The following is a 25,212-nucleotide window of genomic DNA, read 5'->3' on the forward strand; positions in this document are numbered from 1 at the left end:
TTGCATTACCTAAAAATAGATTCCATGCCCCCAAGGCCCCTCCTTGGATGGCCTCGGTTCACACCTTTTCTTCCCTCCTCCGATTTTGAGTATATTGTCTGCCTTCCAAATAGGACTGTCTCCTGGACCATACTGCTCTCTTCTTGGGTCAGGCTCAGTAGCAATTGACTACCTGCGCTGATTAAGGTGGTTGGTACAAGACGCAGTGATAAGAAAGAACGTCATCCTTCAAACATGACCAGTTTTGTGCTCTACTCATCAGCTAAGGAAAGTTTGCTCTTGCTTTTTATTTTTTTCTTAAGATTGAGGAGTGTGTAACAAATTGCTCCCCATTTTTCCTCATGTGGTTGTGGTTGGAGGGCATCTTCCTTTCCCTGGTGCCCTCTGTACCCCACTCTGCTGCCCGCTGGAGGTACATCTGTGCAGGCTGGGGTCATCTCCATGCCCACCTATTTTCAGCCTGCCCTCTCTTTTCATCTTCCCTGGGAGCACATCTCCCACTGTGAGTGATGGCTGAAATTACACGGCACTTAGAGTCTCCCTTTATCTCCCCCTCTAGATGTCAAGCAAATTCAAAAGTTAAAGCACTCGTTTTTGTGAAGCAAACATGAATCTTGCTGGTGTCCGTGTTTCACAGGAACGTGGAGAGCTGAATGGCTTCCCACTGTGTGTCCAGTTTGTTCTCTTCTGGGCAATTTCCTTTGGAGAATTTAATTACACTAAGTTATCGTATGATCGTCTACTCCACCCAGAAAGGTTAGAAAGGAGAATTAGTCATTTAAGGAAGTCCTTTTTGGAAATGGGCTTGGTTATTTTATCAGCTTTACATCTTCAAAGGTTAACATGTTGATCAGTTTTATTTTTAACATGGCTAATTTGTAAAATAGCCTCTGAGTGTGAGCTTGGAAAATTAACACCATTGTTATTTTGTGTTCCTGGACACTGACCTTTGCACCCCAAGATGCCACGACACCCCCAGAGTCAGGAGCCTGGGCTTTCTTGCCACTGAGGCAAAGTTTCAGGCACATGTGCTCTGACCTGGACTCTTTGGGTTCACAGCTTTGCGTTGTGGGTCATTCTGTAAAGATAGCATGAGGAAGGGCTTCTTCTGAGGAGGGAATTGAACCCACAACCTTGGTCTCCTTAATCTTGCTCACTGGCAGCATCATGCAGTGTGATAAGCTGAAGACCAGGACTCAGTCAGTGTGACCACAGTGTTCGCTCTGAGCCTCGTTGGTGTATGAAACCAGGACAAGTCAGCAGACCCACCATGAACATCGTGTCTTTCTCTGCAGAGTGAGGGCTCAGCTTCTCTTGCAGGGACGTTGAGAGGGTCTCATGAGTTCACAGATGTGAACGTGGGATGTTGGTGGGGAAGAGGAGGATGGAGAGCCAGACTCGTGAGATAAAAAGACCCTTCAATTTAAAATGGGGCCTAAGGTGGGCTCTTTGGAACCCCCTCTCTACTCCTACAGCAGAACGAATATTTATCCAACACTCCAAGTATTTACGAAGCACCCCCTGCATCCCCAGCCTTCTGCTGGTCCACGAGGGGTGATGAGAAAGAAGTAGGCAGCATGCTTTGCAGCCCCTCTGGTCTAGTTGTAAAGATAAGACTTGCGCAGAGTGGGCACTAAATACATATTGGTTGATTGAATAAATGAATGTCAAGCAAAAGATGAGAAAGCAGAATTTGGGTCCTGCCTTTCCAGGATCCCATTATCAAGCTAAACTGTGTGCCATGGGACATAAGGCTGGTTAGGGATCATTGCTGCCTTGAGGACTTCAAAGGGATGGGAGAGAGGTGTGGGGCAGCATGGTCCTGGCAGCTGTCCCACATCCCTGACACGGGATGGATCCGTTGATCCCATGCTCAGTCACAAAAGGAATTTAAAATCACGTAAGTGCGTGCTTCACTGAAACAAAGATACATTGTCACTGTTATGAATGGCAAATTTTAAGCTGAACTGAAACCTTGGGAGGTTGTTTTATTCCTGGGTGTGAACCTGGAGAAGCAGTTGGCAATTATAATTTGTGCAAGTCTTTCCTGGAAACTCCAACCCCATAGCCCTGATCAAGAAGTCTGACTTTTGCTTCCACCCACAACAAAGTGAGTCTCCCATCTGTTTTACTAGAGGAATTCTACCACACCTCCCAGGCCCCCTCAGGACCCAGTGACATGTGTAACTAAGAGAAACCTCTGTTTAAATGGTCAGATCCCTCCAGAGATTTCAGCAAAGACTTGGCCACTGGTTAATCTTAGAGCTATTTTCCTAGCTTTAAACCAGCCATCTCAGGACCAGGTTAGACAAGGACTGAATAAGAGCTGCTTAGATCTCCTGTGTGTGGAGTTTTGAACGTGTGCATGAAAAGGGCTGAAGTTTAGCCAGACTGCAACCATTTGTCTGAACTGGACATTTATGGCTGGGATCCATTCTGACTGGTCACTGCTCATGCCACACTAGTTGTTTAATATTTGGAAAATAACCAGTGGGTAAAAGTAGTGCATTCACACACACACTCTGTGTGTGTGTGTGTGTGTCTGTGTGTGTGTGTGAGATTTGTTCATGGTGAGAACATGCTCAATTTGGGGGATCCGAGGAGTTCTTGTATTCCCTGTCAGACATCCACATGGTGATTGTATAGGCATTTCCTCTAGACAAGAATGATGCACGTTGACAAAAAAAATGGAAATCTCCTACCCCGAATTCAGGCCTCACAGGCACTGCCACTGAGTCCAGCTCTGAGGTAATGGGTTCACCACAGGATCATCCAGGACCTTCCCTTCCCCACTGAGGAGGAGCTTTCCCAGGATGGAGCAGGGCTTAGCACTCTGGACTCAGACCCATGTGATCTCTAGTCCTGATTCTGCCACTTAGGTAGCTGTGTGACCTTGAGATGGTCACCTTCCTTGAGTCTCCTCTCCTATAAGATGGGTATTAATAAAGCCTGCTTCATAGAGGAGGTATAGAAACCAGAATAAGTAATGTAAAGCTCTTGAAACACTGCTTAACTCATGGTACCCGCTCAGTAAATGGTAGCAATGGCTGCTGATATGATTATTGTTGTTGTTTGTCTGAGGGGCAGGGCAGAAGCCTCAGCTCCCTGCTCAGGCCGAGCCCAGGCAGCCCTGAGGCTGGTTCCTTATCCCCATTCATCAGGCCTCTTCCCTGACATCCAGTCGTGGGGGACATAGTGCCCTTGATCCAAGGAAAGGGCAGGCTGCATCTCTATTGGATCCAGAATCTGTAGTGTCACACACACAAGAAGGCAGCAGGCGGGGTGCTGGTACCAGGGCCGGAGCCCACAATGCACTGACATCTGGCATCTCTGATGAGCCTGGAACATGATTCAGACCCAGATGCACAAACTTGTTGCTCTCAAGGAGACCCTGGGTCTGCTGGTTCTGCCCACTAATTTTTTTAACTTGTTCTTTAAATGCAAGGCAGAATAGAATGTGGTTGTACAATTTTATTTTTTAAGTAGGAGATGCTCCCGAGAAAACCAGGTTTTAGAGAAAGGTTTAGAGAAATGAGATTTGCAGGAAAGAATTTACCCAGAGGCTATTTCTGCTGAGCCCACACTAAGTGGTCTGTGCCCTGGGCTTGTCTGTGACTTGCAGGGTCTGTCTGCAGGCATGGCACCAGCCTACCTGCTGGTGGCACCAAGGGGGAGCTGGTGAGGGAGGCTGCAGCTCTCCCATAATATTTTTCAGCACCTCCCTCAAAGAGGCACACTCTGATCAGAGCAGTGAGTGCGCTGGGCAAATGAGGCTTCAGGGTAAATCCTCAGGTGCCACCCAGCCCCAGGATGACTGACACCCCAAGCCATCCTTTTCACAGCTTCCAGAAGTGCCATTGGTGTTTATCCCACATCCTCTCATCTCTTTCTTCAGTAATGTTTGAGAAAGTTTTCTGTCCCCAGGGCTCACTATTCATGTGGCCTTGCTTCATAAGAATTGCAACACAGAGATTGATAATAACTGATGAAGTGAGAGAGTAGCATTGACATATATACACTACCAAATGTAAAATAGATAGCTAGTGGGAAGTTGCTGCATAACATAGAGAGATCAACTTGATGATGGGTGATGACTTAGAAAGCTGGGATAGGGAGAGTGGGAGGGAGTCACGGGAGGGAGGGGATATGGGGATATATGTATAAATACAGCTGCTTCACTTTGGTGTACAGCAGAAACTGGCACAACACTGTAAAGCAATTATATTCCAATGAAGAGCTTAAAAAATGGATTTTATCATTATAGACTGTACATCAAAGTTGTCCTTTTACAAATAATATATCATACCTCTTAAGGCCATTTCCAACTTTCTGGAGCCTTTTTCAGATTTCATAAATGACCATCATTCTCCCCTCCCTGCCTACTCAATCCACACCAATTCACTTGCTTTTTATTGAGCGCCTGCTGGGTTGTCTGGTGTGAGGTGCTGCTCCTGTGGAACCAGAGCCAGGAGTAGGAGCAGGTACAGCCCCTGAACTCACAGAGGCTCTGGGGAATCAACACAGCTCGGGGAATGCAGCCCGGAAGGGAGATGCACCCATGGCAGACAGGATCCCCTGGGGCTGAGGTGGGCAGGGAGGGCCCCTGGAGGAAGAGGAGGCGGCGGAGCCCTGAGGGACAGGGGAGAGGACTAGGTTGGGGGCCTCCAAGACCAGAAGGGGGGCAGGAGGATGGTATGCGAGAGACAGCAAGGTGGGGTCAGGGCTGCTGGCACCAAGAGCTCCCTCTGGGAGGGGTGGCTTGGGGGGCATCCTGGCTGGTCCCACAGGCGGTGGATCAGAGCAAGGCTAGGCCCGAGCAGGGGAGGGTGGACCAGTGCTGTGCACTGTTGGGATGGGGAGAGTCACAATAGTTTAGTCTCCCTGGGCCCCTCTCCTCTGGGATGGCTCTAATGTGACAGGCAGGCTGAGGCAGAGGTGGTGCAGGATTTCCTTTTTCCCCATGCCTGCCTGTGCATTTCCTGTTGAGGCCTCACCTTCGCTTCCATCCCACTGGAGAGACAGTGAGGATGCTCTTCTCCTGGGTCCTGGGTTGATTCAGAATCTCATTCAGCAAATGTAGGTCTTTGCCAAAGACACAGGTCTGGGGGCTCTAATGTTCTTTGGTGGGAGGGCCACATGACCAGGTGCGGAGGAGAAGCTAAATCAACAGTGGCTTTTCCTCTTAGACCTTAGACCTCTGCACACCTGGGCTGTGGAGGCGTTAGTGTGAGAAAGTGCCAAGTGACAGACCAAAGGACTGGGCAGTGTGTCCTCCCTTCCCAAGTTAGCATCTTAAAAAGCAATCTGTATTTTAATCTACAAGTTGGCTTTGTTTCTTTAAATGTTTGCACACTTGCAGAAGGTACGCTATACCCACCAGCTTTATGTCACAGAAATACATTCTATTTTTAAAAATTAAGTATAGAGGGGTTTGGATTTCAAGGCATAGTTGTAGACATGATGTGTGCTCAGGAGGGTGGAATTCCAGTTATGTGCTATAGGTGGCATTGGTCCTTCTGCTCCCCACAGCAGAGCTGCTGCACAGCACATTTCCCCTCCTCTGCCCTCTGAACATCTTAGAACCCAGAGGCACCCAGAAGACCCCTGAGCTGCTCATTCTGAGGCCACAGCCTGTGCAAATGCTCAAGATTACTTGAGAAGAGAAACCAGTCCCAGCATTCAAAGCCTGGTAACTTCTGCTTTAAACATAATTCTAACCATCTTGATGATGTGGTTTCCCAGCCCATGAGCAATTAGATGCAGGAAGGGAGATGCCAGAGGCAGCAGATTCTGGCCACAGTGCAGGGGACAGATGGCAGCCCAAAAGCAAACTGCAGAAGTGGACAGAAGGTCATCAGTTTACTCAGAGTTGGCCCAAACCTCCCTCCAATACCTCATTAGGCCCTGGGACGATCCTGTGAGCAGGGCAAGGGCTAATCATTGCTAATTCACTAGGATGATCTGACTTCTCCACAAAGCCCTGGGGGCTATTCAGTTCTCTCTTTGTAAAAGGTCTGGATGTGTGTAATGCCCCAGGGAAGGGATTCATCCAAAATGATCACACTTAGAGTAAAACAAGTTTTACTATGCAAAGGTTTGAGGCTCAGTTATTTGGATTATTTGCTCATCTGCTTACAGATATCCTCACATGTGCCAGCTTTAGGGGGTGATGTGTAGACTTCCCAGGATTGATGTTCAGTTTTGCTTTGTTCTCCTCAGTAATAGGGAAACTGCCTTCTAGATGTAACCGCCACATCTGACACACTTGCTCCTTCACCCATAGTCACCTGGAAGCCCTGGAAATTAGCTGCAGAGCTTCTCTGAGAGCTGGGAGCTACCCTGCCCTTGCCCTTGTCTTTTCCCTTGCCCTTCCCCACTGCGGCGTGGGCAGGCCTCGCTCACTAACAGCACGTGTCTCCCACATCTATGAGCTGCAGTCCCTCAGACCTGGCCAGTTTGTAATCAGACCAGCATTTGTGTTGATCCTTCTCATAAATGATTCCAGTGTTTGTTCCCCGGACTGATTCCTGTCAAGATGCTGCGGGCCAAGGCAGGAATCATCCCTCCTCTTTGTTTGTTCAACACAGATATGTTTGGTTTTCTGCCTCAGAATAAAGACAGTTGTTTGCAGCCTCACAAGGCAAAATATTTGCTAAATGTAACCCGTGGTTCCAGGACTGAGAGTAGGAGAAAAACACAGTTCACTTTCCAGGCTGATCAAAGCATTTGTATCAGACGCCTTGGCATGCGAGTCTGCTGCCTCTCTGTGCTGGGACGTTGTGTTCATGCCGAAGTCCCACCAGTGGGTTTTCTCAGGCCGCGGGCCACCTTCTTTTATATGTTGTAACGGAAATAAATGTGTGCATAAGCCAGACCATGCTCTTCAAAGGGACATCAGGATTTCAGTTTTCAGATACAATTTAGTCTCATGGAATTCAGATCCAAGTTGATCAGAATCTATGCTCGGAATTCCATAAGGTCTAAGGATGCAGTTGTTGAACATTTTGTCTTCAAAAAATACTACTTCTTGGCATATTCTATGCTGGCAGGGTACCCAAAATGTCTGCAAATGTGTTTCAAGTGTGAGAGTCCATGTGTGCTACTATCTTCTATGCATTGGTAATAACACCAGTGATTCAGTGAACTCACTCCTGTGCGATGCTGGGCTCAGGGGACTTTCAAGGAAATTAAGTTACACATTTGTACAACACAATTTTAAAAAAAGCACCACAAGTATCATCTTAGGCAGGATAAGCCAGCATTAAGCTCTCAGTGGCAGATAGTAGTTGTGAGAGTGTCACATATGAAATCCTCCATCATCCCAACTCTAGGGAAGTGGAAATGTCTTCCTTTTCTTCTTTCTGCTGTTGTTTAGATGTTGTTAAACAAATAGCTGCTGTGTGTATTGTAGCTTTGCTGTCCCTCAGTTTCTTTAACTACAAAATGGATGGTAATAGCTATCTCATAGGGCTGTCATGGAGATCACACATCTCAGTATGGCTAAAGTGCTCAGAAAGTACCTGGCACATAGCTAGAGCTCCATGCTTCACTGTTGGAGTTTTCTTTCTTTTAACTTTGTGTAAGCAACAATTGGCTGTGGGCTGGTTTTTAACCTCAGAAGAAAACAGATATTCAAGCAAGGGGCTGGAAGACTCACCTTCTGATAGAAGGATCTGGCTTGACACCATATCTCTCCACTGTCCCCACTCTAAACATGTATAAATGCTGGTTAAAATATAACTGGGAAAAAAGATTGGTTGGTTGGTTTCCTAAATACATGGTTGAACATGAAGGTAAGGGAAATTCCTAGGTGCCAAAATGAACAAAAAAATCTCCAAGGCAGTCAGTCATTAGTGAGGAAGCCACTGTATGGCACCCTGCAGTTTCAGAGGGTAGTGTCAAATCCAGACATAAGCAGTGAGGGTTGGGAGCAGGGGTTTTAACATCCATGCCAGGACAGCAGGTGTGGTGTGCCTGCACATAAGAAAAAGGCCCCTACAAAAGGCCAAAACCAACAGAACTTCCAGGGACTATGAAAATTTTACCTGCTGGGCCAGGAAAGTGGCAAGTAATTTGTGATCTGAGGTTTTCTCCATACATCAGTGTGAGGGTCTGCATTTATACTCTTTACATGGTTCTGAAATTCTAAACTTGGAAATTAACTTGAAGATAGGTCCCAGATCAGTAAAACTACTAGGGATCCTAGAAGAAACATGTGTAAGTGCATTTTAAAGGAATACCTACACACCAGAATATATGGGGTTCCCATGGGAAAAAGAAAACCTGAAAATATAAAATTGCTGATCATAAGGAAGTAATTTGCCATGAGGAAGAGTTAACAGACTCAGCACACTGGAGGGTTAGTCCCTCTAGAATCTTCAGATAATAAAACAATGTAAAATTAACTACTTAAAAATTTATGTTTGAAATGATTAGAATAGTAAAATAAGAGGGAGGAGAATTATAAAGAAAGAATTGTAGAGAAAAAACAGGTAAATTTGGAAAAGTAGAATTTATAGAAATTTAAGTTATTAAAATTGTTAACTCAATGGATGGGTTAAAAAGCACATTAGACATAGCTAAAGAGAGAATTATTGAACTGGAAGATAGATCTTGGAAAATTATCCAGAAAAGAACTCAGGGACATAAAGTTGAAAAATATAACATAGATCTTGAGAGAATGTTAAGACCTTGATATATTAAGAGATATTGTTAAAAGACATTAAGATTTAGGGAGAGAGAATAGCAAGATCCATAAAGAAAGTATAAAGGAAGTGGGAGAGAGGAAACATTGGAAGTGATAATGGTTAAGAATTTCCTGTAATTGAAGAAAGATATAAATTTCTAGGCTGAGGAAGCATACCAAGTCCTGAACAGGATGAATACAGGTTATATCACAGTGAACTGCAGAATACCAAAAACAAAATAAAACAAAAAAACAAAGAGGAAAAAAAGATTAACTGCAAAGGAACAAGTACTGATTGCAAACTTTTCATCAGCAACAGTGGAGGCCAGAAGACAAGTGAATATCTTCCACATTGTGAGGGGAAATAGTCAACTTAGAATTATATTCAATAGTGAGGGCAAAGATATTTCATGACAAAGATATGAGAGGTTACCATTCACAAACTCTCTCTGAAAGAAGTACTAAAGGATATACTCTAGGAGGAAGGTGGTTGAACCCGGAAGACAATAATGGAATACAAAAATCACTGGCAAAAAGCCTGATAGGCAAACATATAGTAAATATAAGCATTGACTATAGAAAAACAGCAATCATAAGATGACTCAGTATGAGATGAGAGGGGATGGTGATGACCAATACTAAAGCATTTTATAATCTTTGTGTTATTTGAGAAGATAATAAGCCTTAATAAACTTTAGATTTTTATGTAAAAATGCATATTAAAAATTTAAGAGTAACCTGTAAAAGAATAGAAATGGGATATAATTTCTAACATAGAAGAGTGGAAAAGGAGTTTTGTTGAATAACACTCAACCAGTTCTATAGAAGGCAGGAAAGTAGACAAAATGAAGCAAGTAAAAGCATAATAATGCAGCAATATAAAATAATAAAAATAGTAATACATAAATATACAAAATCAGATGGCAAAAATGTGTCTGAATATATCAGTAATAATTATTAATGAATTAGACTCATTTGTTAGTCAATACCAATTCTCAAATTGAATTTTTAAAATCTAGAGATGTGCTACTTAAGAGTCATGTCTAAACATAATGACACAAAATTTGAAACAAAATCTGTGGAGAAAGGTATACTACTAAAGGTATACATACTAAAAGAAAAAATATACTTTGTAGTAGCATTAATATCAAAGTGTACTTTAAGACTCAGACACATTGGGTTGACTGCACACTGACAAAAGAAAAAATTCACTGAGAAGACATAACAATCATGAACCCGTAAGTACTTAACATAGGTGCTAAACAGACATAAAGCAAAGCCTAGAAACTTACAGGACAAAATTGACAAATCCTCTATTATGGTGGGATATTTTAGCATATATTTCATTAAAGTAAGTCAAGCAAACCAAAATTCATAAAAAACAGGTATTTTAAAATTATAATTAATGTATTTAATCCAATTACTATATGTAAAACTGTGTACCTGGTATACGTCCTTTGCATATACAATTACAAAAAATTAACCACATTCTAGGCCACAAAAAAGCTACAAATACCAAGTAATTGATAGACCATAGTCTTTGACCAATATGCAATAAATTTATAAACCAATAACAAAAAGCCCACTACAAGTTCATACATTTAGAAACTTAAAAATATACTTCTAAAATATAATGTTGTACACATGAAACTTATATAATGTTGTAAACCAATATTACTTCAATTTAAAAATATATACTCTGTGTGTGTGTATATGTGTATATGTACATATACTTCTAAATAACTCAAGGGTCAGAGGCAGAGAAGTGGTCATAATGAAAATTATTGAAAGTTTAGAACTAAATAAAAATGAGTTCATTACATATCAAAGTATATAGGATGCCACTAAAGTGATACTTGGAGGGAACTTTATAGCCTTCAATGCAACGTTAGGAAATTACAAAAGTTGCAAATTAAAGAGCCAAAAGAGTCAACTCAAGAGCTTTGAAAATAATAAAGATAAGCACAGAAATTAATAGAAAACAAAGAAACAATTGTGATGACCAATGAAGCCAAGATCTGGCCTCCTGAAAAAAATGAGTAAAACACATTAAGTTCTGGCAAGACTGCTGGTAACAGTGTTCACCTGCCAGAGACGTCCACGTGCTTTGTGTTTAAGTCACTTAAAGGCCAAAACAACCTAGGGGGCAAATAAGTGTGCTATGTCACCCCACAGCTACTGGTCCTCCGTGAGACCTAAGTGAAACACCTCCATTGTAGGACACTCCATTTTTTATGACGAATGTAAATTTGTCTTAAAAAAGCAACAAAACCATAAATGAGGCAAAAAAGGGTGGGAGGTAACTTATAATGAAATATACATAATTATACATAATTACTAGGGCAGGTAAAACAAAACTTAAAAATGAAAGAAACAAATTTGGCAAAGATGAGAATGTCTCATACTGAGAACCTGAAATGAGATGATGGTTCCTGGCATTAAAGGTTAGTGTGGAAATGGGCATTTCCTGGCAAAAGGGATGAGCTGTAGGAGATGATGTCACTGGCTGCAGCTTTCAGGCTAGAGTATTGCTTTCAGGGCAGAGGTAAGCCTTTGACCTGGCTTACATACGTCAGTGTCTATTCAGATGTCAGTGATGAGTGGCTGCTCGTCCTTTGTCAGTCCCCAGGGAGGGCCTCAGAGCCATGCAGGCAGAGTCAGGAGCCCCCTGGGGCTAAATGGAGCTGAGGATGTGGGGGTTATTTAGAGGGTGACCAGTATGTATCCATTGCTCAGACACAGAGTGCTCTGTGTGCTCTAAAAGGGAAGTTTTCTCCCCAGAACAAACACTGGTCCGTGAGCTCATGCACATCTTCTGAGAAAGTTTCAGTAGTCTCAGCCCAAGTCTTTCCTGAAGGTCATGGACAACATATGAGATGACAGAGCCTCTGGACAGGACCTGAAAGACACTTAAGGGTTCCTCCCTTGGAAAATGGAAGCCCTGCCTCCCTGCCACCTGAGGTAGTCACAGTGACAGCCCTTGGCCTTGACAACCATATGTATACAATCATTTCATGGTCAGGTTGATTAGGTTTTTCCTTCACTCCACATCATACTTGGCCCTTCCCAACATGCCGTGCAATGAGAATTTCTGAACAGGAGCCAGGCTTCCACAGTGCCCCAGAAGGCGTAGGTGTTCCCCAGAGGTTAAAGAGTGGGTTCCGCTGAGGGCCAACCCCTTCATTTCAGAGGTCCAGAGTTTGTGTTTCTCTTAAAAGTCCTGGACACCGCGAGGCCTTATTAGTAGCACCCTTTGTCAGGATGGATTCAAAAGAAGGAGGGATCAAGCTTCCAGTGGCACCAGTTGCATTTGTTAAACTCCGGATGCGCAGCCCCTCCCAGGGCCCAACCCTCACCTCACTGAGGGCTTGGCAAGATGGCCTTTGGGGACAGGTCCTGCGGCATGAGCTTCACGGTGCCCGAGCTCTGTGCATTTCTGATGGGCCATTTCCAGAAGAAAGATCAGATGCAGGGGAGGAGCAGGGGTCTAGAGGCAGTGGGAGGGGGTGGGAAGCGTCCCGGGGCCTGTGAGATGGGGATGAAGGGGTGTCCTCTGAAGCACACGTAGTTCATTCACAGCCTAGCACCTAGCCTACCCTGACCTCCCCCAGGAAATTCTTCTTTCGTGTTGTCATGTCCCTCAAGAGTGAAAATTGGCACTGGTGTGGGAGTTTTCCTTCCAAATTTACCTTTTTAATAACATTTCTCGACCAGAGGTAAACCCATGATCTCCACCCTTGCACATGGCGGGAAATGCTTCATCACTGATCTGTATAGGTTTCTCACCACAGTGATCATTTCATTTCTCCTGGGCTTTTAAAAAAAAATCCTAAATAGCATAAGATAATTATATCAACAAAATCAAAATTAATAAACAATGGTTAATAACATAAAATATATATTATGAAATAATAAAAAATACACACACACTGATAGATATTCTGGTTTAGCTTCCAGTCCTTTAATTCACAGTTGTGTAGGAAGAGGTCTGAATTCTAGTTCTCTAACTATCTTTGCATGAGGCTTCCCTCTTGGAGCATCTGATTTCCCGTGTGTGAGATGGTAGTGCTGGGCAGGACTATGGCTTTCGGGCCTCACCTGTGTGCTTGGTCCCGAGGCTGGAGAACCCCAGACCCACAGCAGCAGGGTTGGGGGTTGGAGACCCAGGTCTCCCAGCATCTTTTGGAGATTAGAGATGGCTGGAAGTGCTAGCCCTTTGCTGTGTTTCTGTGGAGTGCTCGGCCAAGCCGAGCATTGGGGCTGATGAGCACAGCAGGAGATGATGGCCAGTGGGGATCCTGCTGCGAGTCGGAGACCTGCAGTGGGCAGCAGCCTTCTCCCATGGCTGTCTCTCCTTCCCTGAGTGAGGACTTGCCATCTACCACGCACTGTGCTAAGATGTTCATGTCACAGCTTAGTACACACCCCCCACGACCCGGTGAGGTAGGAATTTTACATTTAATAGTGAAAACTTGAGGCTCAGAGGCAGTTGCTTAGCCGAGGTCACAGAGATAGGCTGGCAGCAGACAGTTCACCAAGACGGGGACCCTGCTACCAGGTATCCAGGGCCCCCGGTGAGTGATGCTTAACCTCCGAGTGGCTCACGCTCCATCATCCACAAGGAAAGGTGGTGACAGCTCAGACTGCGGGAGGAGGAGAATACCAAACAGGCAGCAGGTAAATCGTGGGCGCCTGCCTTTGCGTGTGTTCATCCTGAGCTCCGGCACCCCTGGGTGCTGAGTGCGGAGAGATGTAAGGGCTTGACGTGGATGGTGAGACCAAGTGTCAGGCCCCCCCGGCGCTCACAGGGTGAAATGCTCACAGTGGAGCGTGCTCTCAGGCTCATGGGGTTCTTTTAAAAAGCGTCAAGAACGTGCTTACTCTCTGCCGGCTCTGCGTAGCCTCTGCCAGTTCTTCTCTGTGTTTTGCTGGTGTATTGGGTTCCAGGGTAAGACCCAGTTCCCCCCACACAGCTACTATCAAGGGCAGTGTAAATGAATTGAAATCTTTGACAAAGCACAGTTCTTTCCTTAGAAGGCAGGCATCAAGGCATCCTGCAGGAGTCATGGAGTAACCAAAGATTCTCCTCCTATGCTGCATAGCTTCAAGCATGCTATCCTGCCTGAGCCACCGTTTCCTCGTCAGTCAAATGGGGATAATATTGCTTTGCATAATTTGGTGGAGTTTCACTATGTATGCAGTGCTGAAGACAGTGTGGTCCAAAGCTCCCCTCACCCCCAGCTCCAGCTCTCAGGCTCACTGGCCTCTGTAAACCTGTCTCCTGGATATGGCCTCATCCTTCCTTTGTGGACAAGGAGCTGGGGGGTGGGGGGTCTTTAGGCTCTTCCAGTAACATGTCCATCAGCTATGAAGAGTCATCTGGGTTGTTTTTGCTTCCTTCGTGCAAGCCAGTGAGAGTAACTTGTGTTGGGTGATGGATTTTTCATAGGGAAACATTTTTCTTCAACTTATCTCCTCAAAAGCATTTTCAGACTTGGTTGATGATTGAGCTACTTTTAAAGAAAGTGAAGGATAGAAGAGGGACAGGAATGCTTGCTGGAGTTCTGTCCCTTTCTCTCATTCCTTAGAGAAATGTCTCTTTCCCTCGCCTTCTTTCAGTCTTCCCTTCAGTCTCTCTCTGTCTCTGTGTTCCTGTGTCAAGGTTTTCTCAAGGTCTGTCTTCTTGCCCGTCTTGGTCTTTTCTTCCCTCCCTGTACACCCTTTCTTCCCTCTCTTCTCTTTAGGTCTCTCTCTTACACTCTCATACTGTCTCTCCCTCACCTGCTATCAGTGTCTCTCTCTGTCTCTTGCCCATAGTCTTTCTCCCCATCTCTCTCTCTCTCCTGTCTTTCTGCCTCCTCTCTCCCTTCCTCTCTTGCTATCCCCCTCTGTCTCTATCTCTCAGCCCTCCTCCCCCGCTCTCGCTCTCTCACACTGTGTTCTCCCTCAAGCACGAGCCCGGTCTTGCTGATGCCTACGTGGAGTTTACCTGTTCGTGAGTGTGAGCTAATCCTGCTGTGACTGCTCTTTTCCCAGCGGCAAGTAGTCCCTCCTAAGCTTGGGAATGTGTCCATTTACCAACAGAAAGACAATCGGCCTGGTCTAAGATTGGAGAAAGTAGTAATTTGCCACTTGAAGGAGAGTTTGTCTTCTGCAATAAGTGCATTGTCACAACTAATTGGTTGAGGTTATAAAGATGCACTCCCTCAGATAACTGTGGTTCAAGACCAACTTGTGCCCATGTACAGTGGACCTCAGCAACTCAGTCTCATACACAGTATCTGATAGCCAGAAACTGGCTGAGTTTTCTAGGGACAGTGTTTGCTAAGGACGTGGGCACTGTCTGCAAACCTGCAGCAGAGCCTGCAGCCTGCCCAGCTGACCCACTCAAGACAACAGCTTGTTTGCAGCTGCCTGTGCTGCTCCCATTTGCATATTGGCTTGGAATGTGCCGATTATAAATTCTTTACCTCTTATAAAGTGGGTTTAAAGGACCTCTGCAGAGCAGCAAGTCCTGGCCATACTTTCTACTTTGTGTTGCTGCAAAACTGAAATTAAATTAGATTTCACTTTCAGTGTTCCCGAGCTCAGCCGCTGCTAACACAGGCTGGCCATCCTCCCAATTAGCTTCCTGCATGGGAAGCATTGCCATTACCTGCACATAAAGGGCTCCCTCCTGCTTCCTCCACAAGCCTCCAGACAGATATTTCTTTCGCATCTGCTCCCAAGAGCCAGCTGGGACAAGCCTCCGTACTTGTTCCAAAGTGCATGCTAAAAGAATGGGTGTTTCAACAGCGTGGGCTGCTGAAGGGTCCTCTCAGGGCCACTGGGAGAAACTCTTGGTACTCTAGAATGTGTCATATTTTTTTTTTTCTGGGGGCTGAGGCATGGCACTACCCAGGGCAGTCACATTTCATTTTTAAACCAAAATTCACAGCTACTGTCAAAAGTAAAATAAATGTATTGAAATCCTTGACAAGGAGATTAAAAACAAGAGAAGAGCTAGGAAAATTCTTTGGATGAAGTTACCCATCAACTCATGCTTGAATTGCGACTTAGCCTAAATGACATCTTTCTTGCAGCAATAATAAGAATTGTTGCTTAATGAATAAATACAAGGTGCTTGCATTTAGCGTGCTCTAAGCTGTCACATTCATGATCTCAATTTATCCTTAAAGGAAGGCATCCCTGTTTCACAGAAAGGGACTTTGAGGCCTTCATGTTGACATCAGTTGTAAAAGGGCTAGATTTGAAGTGTCCTGAATGCTGGCACCAGGCTCTTGTCACTGTGTTATGTTGTCACTTAAGAAACAGTAGACATCGTTGCTGAGCAGTATGTAAAAAGTGCCACCGCCAAGTGCACATAAAGCAATGGAGGCCTTTCTCTTTACAGTCAGGTAAAAGCAGGATGAGGATTCTCAGATGGGCTGTTTTAAACCTTATACAAAGCATGTTTTTCTTTGACACATGATGGTTCTTATAAATGTAGGAGAATATAGTTCTTCTTGCATGTGAGTTAAGTATCATCTCCTTTTCCTTCTTGGCTAGTCAAGACCGTGGGATTTTTACTCTTTTCATTAAAAAAATATATTACATTCTATTTGTGTAAGTGCCCTCTCTTCCAGTGTCGTCATCAGAGTTCTATATGAGAGGCCTTTGAGTGAACCATCCTTCTCAAAAAGCTTTTTTCTTCCTACGTTTCAATTTTCTGCAAAGAGGGGGCTCAGAAATGGTGATAGCACTGCTGCTGCTGCCTTCCATTCACTTCAAGGGGCCATGCCTGGGAGATAAAGAAATTGCCCAGTTTTCCATGTAACAGAGAAGGTGCCACACCCAGGGAACAGAGAGCCTTCGTGGACCCGCCACTTGGGCAGAGGCACATGTGGGAGAGAGGGGACAGGGCCAGTTGGAGGCACTGAAAGATGGGCATGTGGCTGGAGCCGGGGCGTGGAGAGTGATGGATGCTGGAGATTTGGAGTAGGGGGATGGGGAGAAAGGTCCAGAGAAAGAAAATGGGAGTGGACATTCTTGCTGGGAGGCCCAGCTGGCTGCAGTAGGAGCTGGAGGTGGTGGGCACTTCGCAGCCAGCACCTCTAGTACAGACTCTGGGGAGACTTGCCTGGGTGAGTGGCCAGGGAGGCAGGCAGTGGCCGTGTGGGAGGACTGCAGCAGGGAAGGATTCATCTTCCGCTGAGCCCCCCTCTGCCCCTGCCCAGAGGCTCCCACCCGCCCTGGAGACCTATGGTGCCTCCTACTACCATGCCGCACATGTCCCTTTCCGAGCCACAAAAGCTGATAGAAGCTCTGTGAAACCGTGACACCGAAAGGAAAAGGTTGCGTGGTGAATTCGCCTTGGACTCCTGGTCTGAGGCCGGGTTGGGGGGTGATCTACGGTCAAAGAACAGGTGATGACTAGCCCAGCCATAGGGGATTTGAATGGCCTTAGAAGGTCAGGATTTAGGGAGAGTCCAGTCATAGCTCCAGCCAGCATACCCTAGCGCTTTTGCTGGGATGGACACTGGTCATGGGTTCACAGCAGTGTGCACATAGGTAGGGGCATGTATACACACAGCTGCTGAGCAGGGGCCTGCATTCGGCTGCACACCCTTTGCTGAGTACATATCCTCTCTCTGAGGATGACTTTGGTCCTTGAGAGCCTGCAGGCTCTGTACAGCACTCCTGTGTGGCCCCTATGAATTATCTACGTGGGGTCAGGGGTCGTCGTTCCCCAGAGACACAGAGTCCCCTGAAGGTAGGGACTGTGCTGACTTGTCACCCTTGTGAACACAGACAGGGGCACAGAGCCTGGCCCACAGTCAGGTAAACATTTGTTGAATGAATGTACAAGTAAAATGTCTTTTGAACTGAGCAGCTGACTACCTGTGTTGAGTTCCTCCCACAGTAATGCCTGGTAGCGCATGAGTGATTAGGATAAAAAGGAAAATCTATGACCCCACCCCCAAGCAGGCGTTAAATATCTCAAGGCCAGAGAGACCTGGACCACACACATACAAGCTTGTGGAGGCACCAGACCCATGCCCACTCTCAAGATGTCCCAGCAACAGCACAGACCCCAGCCCCTGGTAGACTTGCTTATTAGACCAACAGCCACTGTCCCTCTAGCCTGGACCCCAGAGGTGTCTGGGATTGCCAGGGCTGCGTCTGTGTCATGGGGGTGACCCCACCCCCAGGCCTCAAATGCAGTCAGGAGCTGCCCTTTTCTTGGAAGTGTTGCTGAAAGGCAGGCAAAATCTTTGGGAGAGAAATCTCATTTTAAAATCGAGCTTCTCTTCCTAGGAAAACAGAGGCCCATCATCTAGTGGAGCATTTCTTCAGGGTCATGTGGAAGGTCACCGAGAGCAAAGGGTTTAAGAATTAGATGTGAGATTCTAAGAGACTGCTGAGAGGCATCGCTAGGGAAAATAGCAGAAAACACTGTTTAGGACAGAGGGGGCTTTGTTACCTTTAATTACTGAATTACATACAGTCCTTTGTATCACATTTGGTTCATCCATGCACCAGTTAAGGAAAACTTAGGTTGTTTCCATTTTTTGACTACTGTATCATCCTCTTTGATAGAAAAAGAAACTGAGTCTTAGCTTGCGCCCTTGTTGCAACTGCGTGATCAGTGGAGTCAAGGAGACAGGCTGGTGCCTCCTTGCTCATTCACTGTTCCAAGCGAACACTTATTTAGCTCCTTCTGTGTTCCTGGCGCTGGGCTCAGCCCTGGGAGCCCTGCAGCAAGCAAGATGCAGAAGCTCCCTGCCTTCGTGAGACTCTCTCTCTAGTGGAGGGAGACAATTAGCAAGTAAACAAACTTAAAATTTTGAGTGTTAGGTAGTGCTAAGTGCTATGAAGGAAATAACATAAGGTAATGTGAGAACATGTAATGAGTTCAGAATTATTTTAGCATTTTTATTTTAAACTTCTCTAGATTTTTTTCACCAGCGTTTGAAATTTCAATTTTACTTAAAGAATTATCCAAATAATTTCACATTACAGGGAAAATGTTCAAAGATTTACAAGAGAGGAAGTCATTTCTATCTGTGTACCTCGGGGATACACCTGTGGACTGCCTTCTGGGTGGCGTGTGACTTCTCTGCACACTTCGTGGAGTCAGTACATGTCAGGTTTTCTCCCACATGCCACCCCACCCCCATCTGACAAGGCAGCATCCTTTCCATTCCACAATTGGGGGCAGCTCAGTGGCCTCAGGAGCCTTCAGCTGAAGCTACATTAGTGTGTGTGAGCAAATTACCCCAGTTATCTGGCCATGTAGAAAGCTATAGTTTTGCTTTTCATGAAAAATTAAAATCTTGTCCTGATCTGATGGAAGGAAACGGATGAGGCAACTTAAGTGAACTCAGCCATTGTTGATCAGGCAGATGATAAACTATACATTTTCTTGACTCAGGGGATCAATGGAGAACCTTAAAGAGAAAATCACAGAAGAAATTAAGATTAAATTTGCAAGCCTGTAATATTGGGAATGCATTCTAAAACTGCAGCAAAATAAGGCTCTCTCCTGAAAATGCATTATTTATCCCCTGCCTGTTACCACAGTTACAGATGCTCCTTCCTGTGGTTTGGACCCCAGTCGGTTATAGAAGCAGACCAGAGACAGATGACTTGCAGCTCACCAGTAAAGTTAGAATTTCAGATGAGCAGTCGAGATATTTTTAGAATGTTTGTGTGTACAGCTGCATCATAAATCGTGAGGATAAAGGTAGCTGCGTGACTCTAAATCCAATTGGGGCCACAATGCTGGCTTTGTACAGCATAAATTTTAAGAGAAAAAAATCATGGAATCGGTTATGCGGTTCATTCCCACATATTTTTCATTAGTAAAATCTTGGAGGAACATCAAAAGTGGTTTTTGGTTCAATGGGGACCTTCATAGAAGAATATAATTTGCTTCCTAATGAAACTGGCTCATACAACGATATGTACCAGAGTGAGATTCAGAAAGAGAAAATTGTCCCACTGGTGTTAATGGATTGGCATCTGCCTCCGATGTCATTGCTGTTGAAGTCACACAGGCCAGACAATGAGAACTTTTCAGTAATTGAAGCATAAAGTAATATGAAATGTCCCCAGTGAGAGGTGTGCTTCAGTACCCATGAACCGAGTTATCAATTACCTGGGCAAATTTCTGTCTGAATTCTCTGGAAAACTGGCACTTCTCAGGGAAAAAAAAAGGATTTTGCAGAGTTTTGAAGTTAAAGTTTGAAAAAGATGCTCTCAGAAAAGTTGTCGCCCAAGCCAATTAAAATTTCAGCAGGTTGTTCTCTCAGAAGGGAAGCAGGCAAAACATTAAAGGGTCGCATCTGTCGCTCTGTATCTTCCTGAAAAGAGAAATACTGTGAATTGGTTAAGAGTGGAGATCGGGGACTAACAGGAAACAGTACTGGTACTAACAAGTTCTGTGGCCTTGGGCCAGCCACATGTGCTCTCCAGCCTCCGTTTCCTCATCTGGAAGGTGCAACATCACAAGCCCTATCTCCACAGGTTTGCTGGGAGGATCCAGTGAGAAGTGTGAAAATTATTGAGCAAAGTTAGCAGCATACAGTAAGTGTCCGACATGACGGCAATATACCAGAAGGACATGGAAGGAGTGGAATTTGTTGGAGTAGCAGAGAGAAATGGTAGAACTATTGATCCTTTATGAGAAATTTGACTTTCTCCTTTGAGAAATCAGAGCAATATTCTTACCAACTAAGCTGTTAGCAGATTTGAGAAATGGATCAGTATTTAACCCTTTCCCTCCCTCTGTACTTCCCTCCCTCCATTCTTTCCTTCCTAGATTTTTTTTTTTCTCACTGACAATGAGTCACTTGAGCAGTTATTTTAAACCAAACTTTAAACATAGAGGGTAAATATTTGCATATCAATGGTATTAGTCTGTTGGCTCCTTGAGCAGAATGATGATGGCAGAAGTCTTCGATAATAAAATGATTTACTAAGCACATACCATGTGCCAGGCACAGCCCCAAGCATTTGCCAAAGAGGCCAGGTTATAGGTATAAACTTCAGGTCGGTCAGTTGCTGGTCCACCTGAAGGATGCTATGATGCCAGCCCCAGGGACTGAGTATCCCTGACCCAGGCTTAGCTTGGTCCCTCTTCCAGCCATCCCCTGGGGTTTACATGATTTGACATTAGAAGGAACTTACAAATTAGTCTTCCAGTTACAGTTGTAATGTATATATATAAATCTGAAAGTCACTCAATGGGTATCCCACTGACATGGGGTCAGTGAGGTCCACTTTCCACCGAGAGCTCTCCCTGCCTCTGCCTCCTGAACAAAGGAAGAGTGGTGGGGTGGGGAAGAGAGGGCTCAGGAGACCATGGTGGACGTGTTCTTAGGACAGAGACTTCTCTTTCCTCAGAGAATGAACATTCATTGGTGAAGATAGTAAATTTGATATCTGATGCACTTTTTTCTGAGTAGAAGTTTACCACGGACGTAAGTGGCTGGGCTATAAAAATTTCACAGAATCATTTTCTCCACCACAACTGCTCTCTAGCTAGCTTCCCTATCACTCATGAATATTTATGCCTTGTCTGCTTGAAATGCTTGGAGGGGGAAAAAAAACAAACTTTGTTCTCAGTTTCCAATTTTTCTGAGGTATAAAAGCATTGGCATAAGGTAGTAACAACGTACTGCTGAACCAAGTGCTTAGACCAATGTTCATTTAAAGCCGAAGTCTGTTCTGTATTAACAGCGAATTGTAATAAGGTGTACGGCAGATAAGGACGTGGGGGGCACATAAACACAAGATGTATCGGTCTCCGTTTCCTTCATCTTTTCGTAATCAAACTTAACATAATTTACTTGAAGCTACATGATGAAGCTTCAAAAGGTTTGGACATTGATTCCATTTGGTTCAGATACTCATCGGGACTCTTGTCTGGTGCTGTGATCTTTGCTTTTGCACCGTGAACCTACCTTCTCTCACCTTCCTCTGCCCTCCAGCACCCTTCTGTGCCACGCCTCCTTTCCTCTTCCCCTGCTCTTACTCCTCCTCCCCACGGCACCCTCCTGCCACCTGTTTACAGGGCCCCAGGAGGCCGGTCCCACCTGCCCAGACAACTCTTGAGGGCGGATATTCAAAGGCAGTTCTGCCATTCAGAGTTTCTAGAAAGCAGGGACTATCACACATATAGGACAGGGGCGTAGCAGAAGTGGCTTGTGAATGCGGTTCCTTCTCAGGCAAATTTTTGGAGTCGGGGCAGGGGGTGCGAGAGCTGATTTTGCAGACCACTCCAAATGCAATCTCCTGGCTTATGTTATTGCTGGAGCCCGTGATGGAAGCACTGCCCAGTAGTTCAGACTTGCCTATTACTTATTCTTTATCTAGAGGAAATAAAGAGAAACAATTACCTTGGTGTGACATTCTGCCATCTCTACAAAGCCACCTGCACCTGAGACTTTGCAAGCAGAAGAAATAATGAGTTAAATGCTAAATATTTCATAGAGAAGAGAGGTGCAGGGCTATTGAAAATCAATTTAAAAGACCTTCATGTATTCTGGTCATATATCCCTGGCATAAAACTTCTCTAGAGATAAAATAGCTTTCTGACAGGAAGGTTGCGGTGGGGAAGGGCTTCGGCCCAATAAGGGGGGGTGAGGAAAGTAGCTCTGGAAAATCCACATGACCTCCCGTTACCACACGCCACGCTTCCTTCATGAAGGCATCTTTGAAATGATTGAAGTGGGACTATTACTGCAGAGCCCTTTTCAGTAATGAATTTTAAATTATAAGTGACATTTTGTTGTGCGCCCTTCTCTCCCACCTGTTGGTAGTTAAGTGTGAAAATTGATGCAGGTGTTTAGATGAGCAGACTTCTTGGGAAGTTAAGCCTGGTGCTGAGTTTCAGTTCGTAGCTAAGAACGCTCCCCGACTTAAGTGTATGCCAAGGCCGTGTCCTGGGCCCAGCCTGGGCTGGACGTGAGGCTCACACCTGCCTTGAGACAAGCATACATTCCCTTTCAGTCTCCTTCTGTTGAGACCAGCTGTGGGAACCAAGTATTAGGATGATTCGGGACCATGGGTTGACTTAAGCTGCCCAAGAGCCCTGTGAGGCTGATCCCCTCGCATGGGGTGGTGGGAGTGAGTGAGAACCATCAGTTAAAATCATGGGACTAGTTCAACGGGACAAGTATCAGTCAGAACTACAAAGAATTTGCTGTTTGTTTATTGCCTTAAAGGAAGCTGCTAAGACGGAGGAAAGATAATTTAAGAATGATTGATGCACCAGTCCTTTCCACTGACCCTGGTGCTCAGAGTTTTCTCTCTTCACATCAGCCACCCTTGGCAATTAGCTATGCTTTCCTTATGAATGTCAGGGTAGGGAAGCAGAAAATGAAGGCCCTTCTTCACAAATAGCTGCTCAGTGTTGCAATGCCTGCCTGTAAGTCGTGAAAGCCGTGGAGATTTGCCAGTCCCTGAGCACCGGATGCCCTCGGTGACAGCTGCAGGATAGGATGAGTAACACAGGTAAGCAGGTCCTGGCATTCCCTCTGGCCTGTGCACTCCCCAGTGCATGGGTGGAGCTCTGTCACCTGGGCTGGGGTGGAAAGGGCCTGACCCCAGGAGGGTCTGAGCCCCCGTGCAGAGGTGTCACGTGCTCTAGCTGCGTCCTGAGCACCTGCTACTTCTCAGCAGACCCTTGGCTCCTTCTCCCCTTTCCCCTGCCTCCTCAGGCAGTGTGATTGGAGCTGCTGGTCATGGCAAGGGAGCAGGGTGCAGGGGCCCAACAGCCGGGACATAGAGAGGTTGTGTGTGTGTCTGTCTCGTTCCCTGGTTATTAGGCACCAGCTGTGCACAAGCCTAGTTGTCTCAGTTTCCAGGGGTGACATAGGTAGCACTGAAGATGGGGACCAGCTCCAATGCAGCCCCGTTGAACCTAGAATGGGAAGAAAAGTTCAGCAGGAAGAGTTGAGGTGAGACCTGAAATCTGTTTTCTTACTATGGGATAGATCATGCCACCCCGGGGTTAGATTTCTCTAGAAATTCTGTCTCGGTTATTAGTCCTTCCTAAATTCCTAAATGCAGAAGACGTTCTATGGAAATACATCAAGGCAGTGGCGCTGGTCTGGAGGCAGAGGATGGGCCTACCTGACCTCTTGACCCCATAACCACTTGGGCAGCCATCACGTCAGGCTGCTGAAGGTGGCCTCAGCCCAAGCATGGCCGGTCAGTCCTGATCTCAGACTCATAGAGGTCCCAGGAGGGACACGCTGCACACGACTAGGAGCCATGCTGTCCAGTCCTGACTCTCAGGCCACACAGTGCACTCCATCCCTGGTGCTCTGCAGACCAGGGGCTGTGGTGCTGTTTCCTGGCCAACTGCTGAGCAGGTGATATGCTTTGATGTGTCACCTCTACAAAGCACACCATTGATTTTTTTTTCTTTTCAAATCAGAGCCTTTCCAATAGCATCCCCAAACTAAAGGTACAGCGCACTAGATTAGCACATGTTGGACAGGCAAGGTTATCTTCTCTAGAGAGGGAATCGATAGCTGTCCCTACTGGGAGGAAAAGTGTCTAAAGGAACAGGGCCAGGAAGGCTTCTCAGAACTGAAACTGGATGATAGACTCTGCAAAAGTCAGATCAGCCTTTGCTGAGAAGGGAAAGTCACAGGCACAAGCTCCCCCTGCCTAGCTTGTTGGTAGTGAATCCAGGCAGGTGAGCAGGGTGTGGGACAGATCATAATGAGGGCAACAGCCACGGCCACTTTCCTCCAGTCCCTTCTACACTCTGAGGGACCTTGGGAAACTCACACCCCCTTTCCAATTCTGGTTTATTCATCTTCAAAGGCTGGGGTTGGATTCAATGGCCAAGATCTGTCCCTATCATGCCAGCATTTGTGTCTCCTCCCATCATTTGTCTATAAGCTGATTCTAAAAGTTGACAAATAAATTACATTTATATTATAACTATGAAATATTATTCCCTGGAGAGTCAAATCATGTCCTAGTTTTTCATTTCATTCTCCATATACCAGCATACTGATCCCTTGTGTTACTCAGCAAAGACTTTTTTCTGACATCATGTTCAGATAGTCTCCTTTTTACCCTCCATCAGTTGCCTTTCACATATCCTCACATGCATTCATTCTCTGTCTCTTATCATCAGTTGCCTCTTTTGCCTCAAGTCCTCTCTTCTGGAGCCTCTTTTTCTTGCTCCAATCTAGATTTTTTTTTTTTTGGTTGCAGCACTCTTTCTAGGATGTCCTGACTCTTCCTTTGTTAACTTACAATTTCCTTTTGCTAGAGTACACCCTTGTGTAACTTCCTAAGAAAGGATGTACAGGAGTTCAACTTTCTATTCCTCAAATGTCTGAAAATGCTTTTTTTTTCTTTCTGTCTTCGTACTTGACAGATTGGATGTTGAATTACAAGTTGAAAACTTTCCTTCTAATAGTCAAGGTAGGATAACTCAAATACCAGTGGCATAACAGAGTTTTTTATGCAGTCCCATCACAGCCTGCTCATTGCTCCATAATATTGGGATGTTCTCT

The 25,212-nt window shown here is 45.4% G+C and overlaps 1 protein-coding gene across 1 annotated transcript in view; it reads left to right on the forward strand.

The window, feature by feature from the left end:
- FSTL4 (follistatin like 4) overlaps positions 1-25,212 on the forward strand; it is a 394,347-nt gene that overhangs the window by 88,481 nt on the left and 280,654 nt on the right. The gene's annotated exons all lie outside the window — the stretch shown is intronic.

Source organism: Hippopotamus amphibius, chromosome 1 (genome assembly GCF_030028045.1).
Source record: "Hippopotamus amphibius kiboko isolate mHipAmp2 chromosome 1, mHipAmp2.hap2, whole genome shotgun sequence".
Lineage (NCBI taxonomy): Eukaryota > Metazoa > Chordata > Mammalia > Artiodactyla > Hippopotamidae > Hippopotamus > Hippopotamus amphibius.